Here is a 12676-nt window from a genome sequence, read left to right as displayed (position 1 = left end):
TCTAAAGATCAACAATGCCATCTATATAACTATAAACAAGGTAACAAGGTGTAAACATAACAGAGCAAGACTAGTCAATGTCAATAATTAATTATTAAAACTTAAATTAATTCTGGAACATTTAAAATATTCTTCCAAACTATAAAACGGGTTGTCAAGCAGCCAGGCCATTAGTCTAGATTCAAAGGACTTCATGCTAGCTAACATGGTGTGACTCAAGAGGTAGCCTGTTAAACAATTTAATACCAAGATAAGAAAAGGATTCTTGTGTTTTTGCAAGCCTTGCCTGAGGTAAATCTAAGTAATGTCTCCTCCTAGTTAAATGGACATGAGTTTCACCTCTTAAAGCTATGGAACCTAGATTTGCTTTTACATGTAACAAACACTTAAAAATAAACAAGCTATAAACAGTTAAAATTTGTTCACGGACAAAAAGTGGTTTACAATGTGCATGGTAACTAGAACTTGTAATTATACTAATAGCTTCCTTTTGCTTTGACAAGACTCTTTTCATGCCATGGCCACAGCCCCAAAGTAGTATACCATAGCTTATAATGCTTATAATGGTCAATAGCTCCAGTATTGTTCATGTATGTTTTAGACTCAAAATCATCAGTAATTATAGGCTTTAAATTGAGCTATTGGTCGTTTGAATCAGTATAAAGATAATGTAATACTCATCAAAAATCATAAATATGATTAGTTCTTGGATAATATATTTTTAGTTTAACGCTGCGGAGCAGCATGGGTCCTCTAGTTTTGAAATAAAAACATTTAGTTAAAATTATTATAAACACTCATCCAATTAGAATAGTAAAACAATATCCCTAAAACCTACTAGTATTTCATATATTCAGGTCAGCTCTGTAGGGGTTAATTACAGCCTTATGGTTGGAGGAGAGCACCAGCAGAGTTAGCGTGACTGACACATACCGGTACTAATAGAGTAGTAGGGTTGGTTTACATTGGTCTCCAGTAACAGTAGACACTTGAGGCAGTCCTCAGTCTGATAATTGTCCTGTGTATCCCCTAGTGGAAGACATCAATAGAAATCAATAGAAAAAATCTATTGATATCACTAGATGCTTAGTGATATCAATAGATGTTCATGGATATCATTACAAGTAAATACAAATAGACATCACTGAAAACTTAGTCAATACATATCACTAGACATCTATAAACATAAAATATATCAATATAGATCTTTTGAGCAAACAAATCGTTCATTGATATCAATAGAGAATATTTTTTAAATATGTTAGATGTAAATATAAATCAATAGACATCAATACGGATAAATAAAATGCAAAATATCTCTAAAATGTTTCACATATGAACATTATGGATTATACAAAATACCAATGTAAGCTTTGTGAAATAAACAGTAATAAAAATGTTATTTTTTGAAAAAAGGAAAAACTCTAGTTCTAGGTCATAGGCGTTAGCTGAGGTACCTAAAACTCAATATAGGTAATTTAAAAATATATAATTTTAAAATTGTTGTAAAACAGTTACAACTTGTATTAAAACTTATTTTTTAAACTGCCAAAAACTGATTGCTAAACATTAAAATTGTTGTAAAACAGTTACAACTTGTAATAAATATTATTTTTTAAACTGCTAAAAACTGATTGCTAAACATTAAAATTGTTGTAAAACAGTTTACAACTTGTATTAAAACTGATTTTCTTAAACTTCAAAAAAGTGGTTGTTAAACAATTTTAAAATTGTTGTAAAACAGTAACAGCTCGTATTGAAACTAATTTTTTTTCAACTCCAAAAAACTTATTGTTAAACAATTTTAAAATTGTTTCAATCTTATATCAAAATTGTTGTAATATGAAGTTTAAATCAAAATGTTTTAAAATTTTTATACAACAATTATTGTAATACAGCTTTCGACAACTTTAAACAATTTTTTGCTTATTGGGTTATCGTTAGGGATAAAAATGCCTCACAAATTCATTATTGAATTCCTTATTTCTAGAAATCAATAAAAATAAATTGTATTGACACTATTCATATCACCCAAGTAGCAAGAAAACAGTTTAAACTGGTAATAAAACAGTTTTGAAACATGTTAAAGCATATTATATGTACCTCCTGTACATGCTTGAAATGACACAAATGCCATTGAAAATCTTTTTCAAGTTAAATTATGAGCCCTAACACAGCTTCTCGCATTCAAAATGACTATCATTACTCAGTCTAACATGAACATTATACATCGATGAACATGAAGCGTCCGTAGTGTAATGGCTAAGTCAACTGGCTTCCATGCTGGAGTCCCCGGTTCAACTCTCGGGAACCCACTAAACTTTTTGCCAAGAATTTGTTTACTTTTTAATTTTTATTTTATTTTTAGTGCATAGTTGATATTATTTAATGTTTTGAAACAAATTACAAATGGTTTTTTAACAAGCTACAAATTATTTTCAAATAAGCTAATGACTCGGATCCTATTTACTTGTATTGATATGTATTGATGTGTATTGGCCCAAATACACATACGTATCAATACGTATCAATATACAATTTTTGTATTGATATATATTGATCTCTTCCACTAGGGTCGCACGCAATCCATCCATAGCTTGATTAAACTTGCCACAGTCAACTCTCTTGACACAGTTAGCGTGATTAACACATACCGGTACTAATAGAGTAGTAGGGTTGGTTTACATTGGTCTCCAGTAACAGTAGACACTTGAGGCAGTCCTCAGTCTGATAATTGTCCTGTGTGTCACACGCAATCCATCCATAGCTTAATTAAATCTGCCACAGTCAACTCTCTTGATACAGTTAGCGTGATTGACACATACCAGTACTATAGAGTAGTAGGGTTGGTTTACATTGGTCTCCAGTAACAGTGGACACTTGAGGCAGTGCTGACTGGTCGTCTGCAGATTCAAAACAATATGATTGTGATTATTTTATGGAGCCAATTATTCAAGTTTTGTAGAGTATTTTAAAAGTGTGTGACTGAATTATGGTTTTAAATTATTGGTCAAGTATCTTCACACAACTGAAGCTATAAACCTTTAAAGAATATTTTTAAATTTTACAACTAAAAGAACTTATAAAATACTCACATTTTTTCAAGCCAAAAGCACATGTTTTTATCACTATCCTAATGAGTACCAATCACCCTGTATATATACAGGGTGTTTTTTTAAAAACTTGCATCTTTATTTATATAAAAACCGCAATAGATAGAAATATGCAGTTTGCGGGAATCATCTATTGACGTAGGGGGCCCAATTGTTTTGAATTCAACGTTACATTCACATTCCCCCCCTTTCCCCCCTGCCCCCAACTTAATTTTTTTAATAGCAAGGTACCCCTTGTGACATATCAAATGAAAGAGCATGAAAAAAGAAAATGTTTGATGAAAAAAAATTGAAAATCGGTTCATAAATTTGCGAGATATTCCCCCCCCCCCTTCCCCGGAACTTAATTTTTTTTTTTATAGCAAGGTACCCCTTGTGACATATCAAATGAAAGAGCATGAAAAAAGAAAATGTTTGGTGAAATTTATTTTTCATTTGAAATGTCACAAGGGGTACCTTGCTATTAAAAAAAGTTATGGGTGGGGGAAAAAGGGGGAGGATTATCTCACAAATTCATGAGCCGATTTTTTTCCCCAAAGATTTTATTTTTTCATGCTCTTTCATTTGATATGTCACAAGGGGTACCTTGCTATTAAAAAACAAGTTATGGGTAGGGGAAAAGGGGGGGGGGATTATCTCACAAATTCATGAGCCGATTTTAAATTTTTTTTCACCAATAATTTTCTTATTTCATGCTCTTTCATTTGATATGTCACAAGGGGTACCTTGCTATTAAAAAAATTAAGTTCCGGGGGGGGGAGGGGGGAATATCTCACAAATTTATGAACCGATTTTCAATTTTTTTTTCATCAAACATTTTCTTTTTTCATGCTCTTTTATTTGATATATCACAAGGGGTACCTTGCTATTAAAAAAAAAATTAAGTTGGGGGCAGGGGGGGAAAGGGGGGGAATGTGAATGTAACGTTGAATTCAAAAAAATTGTGCCCCCTACGTCAATAGATGATTCCCGCCAACTGCATATTTCTATCTATTGTGGTTTTTACATAAATAAAGATGCAAGTTAAAAAAAAAAACACCCTGTATATTCACAAACTTAACAAAAAAAAAGTGAAAAATATTTTTTGCATTTCTGAGTGTGTGGAACTGAATTAGTTTGATGACCATAAACCGTTGTACAGATTTTTAATCTTTCTCAAGGATTTTTTCGATGGAAAACAAAGCAAAATTCAAACAAGGAGAAAAAGTCTTTGCAAAAATTAAAGGCTTCCCATATTGGCCAGCAATAGTTGAAAATGTTGATATTACTAAAAAAATACCAAAATATAATGTTTTATTTTATGGAGATAAACAAGTTGGATTTGAAATAAAGGAAACAAATGTTTGTTTATTTTTGGAAAACAAATCTCGTATCTGTCAACAAAACAATAAAAATAAAAAATGTTCTTCTGCAATGAATGAAGCTAAAACAATCTTTAATAATAACAACTCTACCTTCAAGTCAAATTTGAACTCCTGAAAGTAACAGCAGCAGTATACTATAGTAACTAACAAATTGATTAATTCTAGTAAAACGGTAAATGCTATTGGCAATCCCATAGCGTTTAGCAGTCCTATGCCAACTACTACACTTGAATCTATTGGCAGCCAAGCTGAAAAAAGCTTAGACACATCACAACCTGAACCTAAATCTGTTATATCATCACAGACTCAAACAGACACAACAATCAATAAAAAATCAATTTAACTGAAGAACTTTTATAAGTGAGCAATGGCTGTCTGACCTGACAATTCAATCATATCTACAACTAATTAGTGATCGATTTCTGGTCTCTAAATCATGTACAATAGTGAATCCACTCATTGTGCATGCTATCAAGAACATAGATGATTTTTGTTACCTATTAGAACCTTTGGATATTAGCTCAAATGACTTTGTCATAATGCCTGTTAATGATTCCACTAGTTTGGACAAAGAGAGTGGGACCCATTGGAGTTGTTTATTGTACAACAGACCGGCAAATGTTTTCCACCACTTTGACTCTCTCAGGAACAAAAATTTTCCCTCAGCGAAAAAAATTGTAGATAAGCTGACAAGCTACCTGGGCAGACAGTTGTTACAAGCTACTTTGAAAGCTGAGGATTGTCCACAACAGCCCAACTCCTAGACTGTGGAATCTACATGTGTTGGATTATTGAATCACTAGTAGAGGACATAATAGCCAACAGGGCATTGAATATTAATTTTTTTCGCACCACTTCCCTATCTAACCTAGAACTTGTAAAAATACGAAGCCTGATGCCCTATGTTCTGTTTAGCGTTCATACTGTGGATAGTGAAATTTTGTATTCAGCAATGATTGTAAAATCTGGTAAACAAACTGCTCCTGCTGAATGTAAGATGACTCCCAAAAGTCCATCTGACAAACAAGCAAACTTCAGGTCTGATGAATCATGGAAAACTGTGCAGTCAGTAAAACACAAAAGACGAGAAGTAAATAGCATCAAACCAGAACTCACCACTCAGAACAGGTATCACACTCTTCAGCACCACAAGCCACAATGATCAATCAACAGGGGATAATAGAACTTATTCTGGAACTCTTAAGCCAAGTATTCACCACATGAGTCCCCTTCAAAACTTAAGACCTAAAAGAAATAAAAGTAAAACATATTCCAAAGAAAAGCCGGACAATTTAAAATTTGTAAAGAAAAAAACTTTGACTTCTATTTCTATATATTTAAATATTATTTAAATATATGTTTCACTCTCCTTGCTATCACCTCAATAACTCTCTGACAATTTAATCTTTACAAATTTTGGTTGCCCCTAGGTTGGAAGAACTGTGAATAATATAAACAACAGAGCGTTTGGCAGTGGAAGCTTGATGTTAAAATAATATTTGAGTGGGCCCTGTAGTATAAAATTATCCCCAGAAGTCCTTATGGGACGTCCCTGGCACTGTTTGAAGTTCTTTCAGACTGAAATAAATCTTAATAAATCTTAAAGATACACTAAATTTACTCTGCTCACTACCACACTAAATCTAGTGTTGCACTTCAAATGTGGATCTTTGATAGTGGCCTTTTGCTTACTGTATTTTACCAAACTTATACTGAATGACTATTAATGTTAAAAGAAATATCCAGGATACTGAGAACTATGAAAATATATAACAATTCAATTTATTTTGCAGTACAAAAACCATTTACACTTTGATATTTGTTTTTTAATGACTACTTAGCGAATATTTGTGTGTCTGTAATTTAATCACAATATAAGCTTTGAGTGCAACAATCATTAATTATAAATTTAATCAAAAAATGTTGAATGAACCCATTTAAAGGGAAATATGTGGCGCGGTTACACACTGATCCCGAATATGTCAAATGAGGTGTGATATTTACTTTAATTTTTTAGATGACCAGTACCAGCAAATCCTTTTGTTGGCCAACGATTTAAAAAACGAAGGTCAAGTCTCGTAGTCTAACCTGTTTTCGCAGTAATATGTTTTAGAAGATTGCTTATTATTTTATGGCTAAAAGGTACTTTGGCGGTTCATCTATTCACAAACACACGCACTTCCCCAGTTAACACCTCCGTATCTAACCGAACCAGCTGCCTGCCTCCACTTTCAATATTATTTGATATTCCCCAAAATAAAATAATGACTGTGGCACTCTTAAATAATCTCTGATTGAAGATTGCAGCAAAATTTAACAAAGACTCTGTTTGTGAATTTGTATCAATAGAATAATTTACAAGTTACATTAAATATAAATACAAAATTCTATACAATTCAACTAGTCCGATATAATAAGAAGATCACAGTTTACTAGGCAATATAGATTGATATACCAGAAATGGATATTAAAAATACTAATGTGGACTTGAACCTGAAAACATGTGCTAATATAACAAGATATAACAAACTGTAACAGGAAAATTCTACACATGTGCGACTCACTGAAAACTATAAATAAACAAATTCAAAACCTACTCCAAATCAGAATAGAGTAAAGCCCCGTTTGGGGTCCCCCAGGGATCAATTTTATGCCCTTGCTTATTTTTTATTTATGTTAATGACATTTGCAATAGTACAAAAATGAGTATTTTTCAATATGCAGATGACACTGCTCTCATCTGCAAAGGCATAACCGACAAGCCGATGCATCTCATTATCACTAAAGAGCTTCAATCGCTTCAGAACTGGTTTTCTGTAAATGGGCTTTCAATGAATATGTCAAAGACACAATTAATACAGTTTTCATCCTCTAGTTTAAGTTAAAATATTTCAGTAAATTGTAACTCGTCTCTTATTCACACCGAAAACTCTGTAGACTACCTTGGAATAGCTCTTGATTCAAATCTTAATTGGCACCAACAAATTAAAAATGTTTCAAAACGACTAGTCTCTGCCACATTTGTTATTCATGTAATTAGATATACCACAAATTTAGAAACACAATTTAATTAAATAAACACAGGATTAATTGTTTGGGGATCTTCCTGTCGGGCTAAAAAAAATATTTACTCTTCAAAAAAGAGCTATCAGACTGATCGCAAGAGTTCCTAAGACTGCACACTGTAAAGACTTTTTCATATTATTTAAAATTTTAACCTTATACAGTTCATATATTTATCAACTCGCTTTAATGGTGAAGGGTGATGTAGGATTATTCATGGAAAGCCAACAAAACCATTCTCATAACACGAGATTTAAAAATTTAATGAAACCGGTTCAACATAGGCTTCAATTGTTCCATCTCTCTCCTCAATATATGGGACCACAAATTTACAACAAATTACCCACATTCATTAAAAACACAGAGTCTGTAGCTAGCTTTAAAAAAAACTTTGAAAAATTGGTTATTGAAGAGGGCTTTTTACAGTGTTGATGAATTCTTATCAGAGCAAAAATAGATTTTAATTTTCTCATTATTAATTTTAGTCTACTTTTAGTAATAACTAGATAACATGTTGCTCTAAATGGAGCAAAACTGAAACTTGTATTAAAAGAACAAACAAAAAACATAAACAGCAAGACCTTAATGAAAGAGTCACTCTAAAATAATCGATATGACTGAGACTGATTATAGAATATACAAAATATTATGATGTAAAAAATATAAAAGTAATCTACAATATTTAAATTCACATTCACTATCATACTGCTTTGGTTATCTCTTATGTATAGTAGGCAGGTGCACTCTATGAGCAAGTAGATGTCAACCACACACTGTATAGTGAGCTTTTGACCTAATGTAGCTCAATTCCTCTCTTGACGCCAACCATTGCTACTCTTATTCTAGCATTGTTAAATTATTTCTACGATATCTTCTGTTTTAGGCATGTTTAAATTAGGGGCCCCAACCCAAGTCAAGTCTCTGGTTGGGAACATAAGAGGGGAACATAATGGATCTAACGACAGATCTAGAATGGATACGCGTTTAACATTATTAGTATTAGAAAAAACTATAAGATTTATTTGGCCAGGTGGTGCTTTGTTTTACCTTTAAAAATTGCTGTGACATCTACACAGGTAGCACCATTGTAGCGAGGGAAGACACTTCTCCTGTCTCTTATTATGTACATAAGAATCTCACTTGACTCCTCGGAGCTCTCGTCCCTACAGAATGTCTGCCACTGTCTTCAAAGATTGGCAAATGGGCATTGTGACCCTATTTCCCGCATATTTTTTCATTGAATTTTTTGTTTGATTTGAGCTTAATTCTCCTTTGGGTTCTAGTAACATTGTTGTAATTACTTATATATCTATGCGTATTCAGGATCATCACCTTCTTGAGGAATTAGAGGACCTACTCGGTGGTAAAACGTGTCATGAATCTTGAAATTGTCGATCCCCTGTGGAATTTTCTCGTCTTAATGAGCTTCGCGGAGCTGACCATGGTAAAGGCAGAATTGAATTGACGAATTTTATCCAAATATAATTTCTGGATATAAGTCTCACAGTCCTTTTTTCAGATTGGGAGTTTCTAATAAAATTCTGAAGGTATGGTGAATTGCACAAATGAGGTAAACGAACCTTTCATTTTTTGCAACTTAACTGTCTCGGCCAGTCTTTTCTTGCTTAAAATGTAAGCCACTACAATGTAAACATTTAAAGCTCTTTTGTCCGAGATTGGATGTATCACAACGGTGGTACTACCACTATGTACCCGTCAAATGTTTAATTGAGAGGTTGATGCAAGCGGTCATGTCCGCGTTCCCTCCAGTTACTCACAGTTCTTCATCGTACTCATGGCATTTGATTTTAAATTGAAATGAAATAAGAAAGTTAACCAAACAACAGAAAACACTATAACGGAATTGGAATTTTGATACACATTGTAAATTACATGATAATATGGTAATGTAACAGATAACTGCCCTGTGAATAATCACTTTTAAACATTCAATTCATCACATCAAACTGTAACTACATGATAATCAGTAGGCCTAAAGTACGATGTAAGGTAAATCAATTTAATCATAGTCAAAAAGAATGAAATATTTATTAAATATTTTTACAAACACTTTGTTGTCTAGTATTGCTAGGAAACTCTTTAATATGAACCAGACTTAGTTAACAGATTGAAACAAAATATAAATTCTAGCTTTTCTCTGGAAGTTTTAAGTCCTGAGGTCTGTGGTTAACCTTAAAAACTATTTCAAACTACGTCCATGTTATTTGTAAACAAAAGGAAATAAGTTTGATCTAATGTCAACAGAGAGCACTACCTTCCAAACTTTAGCCCTTAAGTGTACTTAAGTGGTGCCCTTTCTTAATATTTTGAGACGTATTTGCACATCTACGTGAAAATACCTTTAATTTGACACCTCAAACGTTAAAATCCGTCAAACCGTTATCGAGTTATGACTGTGAAAAGAAACCTGCTTGCGTATTAATATATGGATTAAGACTTATGGACAAATCACCTGTCAATTAATTTGATGTAATGTGATGATTGATAATAAATAAAAAAAAAATAAAGTCCTCAGTCTGATAATTGTCCTGTGTGTCACACACAATCCATCCATAGCTTAATTAAACCTACCACAGTCAACTCTCTTGACACATAAGTGTTTGATTAGTTAGTTGGGAAAGAATTACCTAAACAAGATCGATACAAATTGAGAGAATAAGAACATGTTTTCATTTATCTTTAAACTTCAATTTGAACAATAGAAAAACAAATACATATTGGAAATTTTCATGACATAAATGTTGAACTCGATTTGATTATGTGTAAGCTCAAAATTTTATAGACATTACGAATACTGAAATTATATTTGGATGTAGGTAGACATATGACTCAGTATATAATTTACATTATCGATCAAAATTAGGATCTTTTAAATCGTCTTGTAAATCAGGTTCCTAAGAAATATGTAAAGACGGTTTATTTTGCATACTTCCAGTCACTCATGAGTTACGGATTGGTACTTTGGGGTGGTAGTGGTAGAATAAAAGGAATTTTGATACTCCAAAAAAGGGTTTTAAGAGCTATGACAGGGACGCACCCTGATCATTGCAAACCTTTGTTTATAGATCTGCGAATTCAAACTGTAGTAAATTTGTTCATTTATGATCTGATTGTTTTTATATTAAAAAACCCTGAATATCTTAAATTTAATAATCACAGTCACAACACTCGTTTTAAAAATACTGCGCTGTTAATATCTCATTGCCTTAGTAAAACTAGTTATTGCCACATAATTTTATCAATTAAAGTGTATAATTCAGTAAAAATAATATAAGTATTCATTCAATTAACAAATTTAAGGCTATGTTTTATAATTATATACTTCAAAACCCTTTTTATAGTCTGGATGATTATTTTAAACTGGGAGAAATTGTCCCTTAGTCTGGTTTTCATTTCGGTACAGAATGTGAATGGTGTGAATAGTGAATGTTGTAATATTTGGCCTGTAAGAGTATTTTGTTGATTATGTTAAGACTTGGTTTGAAAACTGCAAATGGACTTTGTCAATGATATGTTATTGTATCCTTATGGCAAATAAAGAATGATTGATTGATTGATACAGTGGAGCTAGTTATCTTATGTTTCAGCACATGTATATTGAGCCTATTGTTTTCCTACACTTTAAATAATGCTTCACTTTTTTGAGTTTATCAATAAACAAATACATTCAACCACAAAACTAAACACGCGTAGGTTAACAATCTTTTAAATCACAAATAAGCCAACTTAAAACTGTGCTTGCTCACTTCCTCGCTTATATAACAAGTTCATTCATACTCGAAAGTAGGTCTGAATTGTTTTCATGCTCTTAAGTCAGCTCTAGCAATATATAATTTTTTAGTATCCTGTATGTTTACATCTTAAAACATTTTAATAATCCGTGTTATTGATTATTTATTATTGGTTACTATTAACAATTACAACACATTTAAAATATTGAATTATAAATTATTTTTCCATTGGTTGAATAGTTAAGACCAGGGGTGCCCAGAGGGGGGGTACTGTGGCGCGTTTGCGCCACAGGAATTTTTGGGGGGGACTTTTTTTAAAGAGATTTTGGGGGGGATTTTTAATTTTTGCTAGCTGTCATAATGGTTGTATAATTTTGTACAAGCAGTCCGAAAAAGAGTTTCTCACTAAAAGTAGCTCACTATCAACACCATCAACATTTTGCCGTTCGTAATTAAGATTGCTTCTAAGAATGGTAAAGCACCTTGTCAGACAATCCTTAACATGCCAGTGTCGAATTATACATGCTACATATTTTTGTTGGTTCTTTAACTCCACCATAGTCAGGATTTAAAAAAAAAAAACCCCCTTCTGGAGGTGTCGTCAGAATACGTTACAAACATTTAACACAAAACACGAAACGATTACAGATAGGCCTATCAATTCACGCATGTACATTGTCGTCGGCAAGACTGGAAGTAAACTGAATCAGGTTCAGGTTATGATGGACCGATGACCTGGTCTCTGGATTGTCGTCTGCGTTTTCAACAGCTGATATTGGACTATTGTAGTGACTGAGAAGAGTATTGAAAATATAATGGGTTTCATAATTAATTGAGTGTTTTCACTCAAAAATTTTGTGCTGTCCCCAATTTTATGTATTCATATATTTCAAACTCCTCAAAGTATTTAATAAATTTCTTTTCGTGCAGTACTGTAGAATTTCTAGACCATCATTTATATCCAGCATATAAATTGGTTATTATTGTCAATGGTTTTGAATGGAAAACTCAATTATGAATCCCATTATACTTTCAACATACTTTCCTCCGTCACTACAATTAGTCCAATATCAGCTTTTGATAACACAGACGACAATCCAGAGACCACGTCTTTCCGTCATAACCTGATTCAGTTTACTTCAGTTTAGTCCTGCTGACGGTAATATACACGCGTGAATTGATATCTGTAATCGTTTCGTGTTTTGTGTACAAACGGATTATCTGACAAGATGCGTTCCTACCATTTTAGTCATTAAAGGCAATCCTGGGGCTATAAAAATGAATTATAAGATTACTTCGTCACAAAAACCTTTTGTTCTGGTGGCATGGTATTTTGCCCGGCGATTTTTGTAGAAGGCAGCCTGGATGTGGCGAGCAACAAGTC

The 12676-nt window shown here is 32.7% G+C and overlaps 1 protein-coding gene across 1 annotated transcript in view; it reads right to left on the bottom strand.

Moving 5' to 3' along the window:
• Nucleotides 1-2614: 2614 nt before the first annotated feature.
• Nucleotides 2615-12676, bottom strand: part of LOC128983700 (WD repeat-containing protein 11-like) — a 221408-nt gene continuing 211346 nt past the window's right edge. The window contains exon 27 of the mRNA XM_054403102.1: nt 2615-2903. The gene's annotated coding sequence lies outside the window, so the exon portion shown is untranslated. The remainder of the gene's footprint in view (nt 2904-12676) is intronic.

This window comes from Macrosteles quadrilineatus, unplaced genomic scaffold, assembly GCF_028750875.1.
Source record: "Macrosteles quadrilineatus isolate MER2022 unplaced genomic scaffold, UCM_ALF_1.0 Scaffold_1__1_contigs__length_201487025, whole genome shotgun sequence".
Taxonomy (NCBI): Eukaryota; Metazoa; Arthropoda; class Insecta; order Hemiptera; family Cicadellidae; genus Macrosteles; species Macrosteles quadrilineatus.
This window is presented reverse-complemented; position numbering and strand designations above follow the sequence as displayed.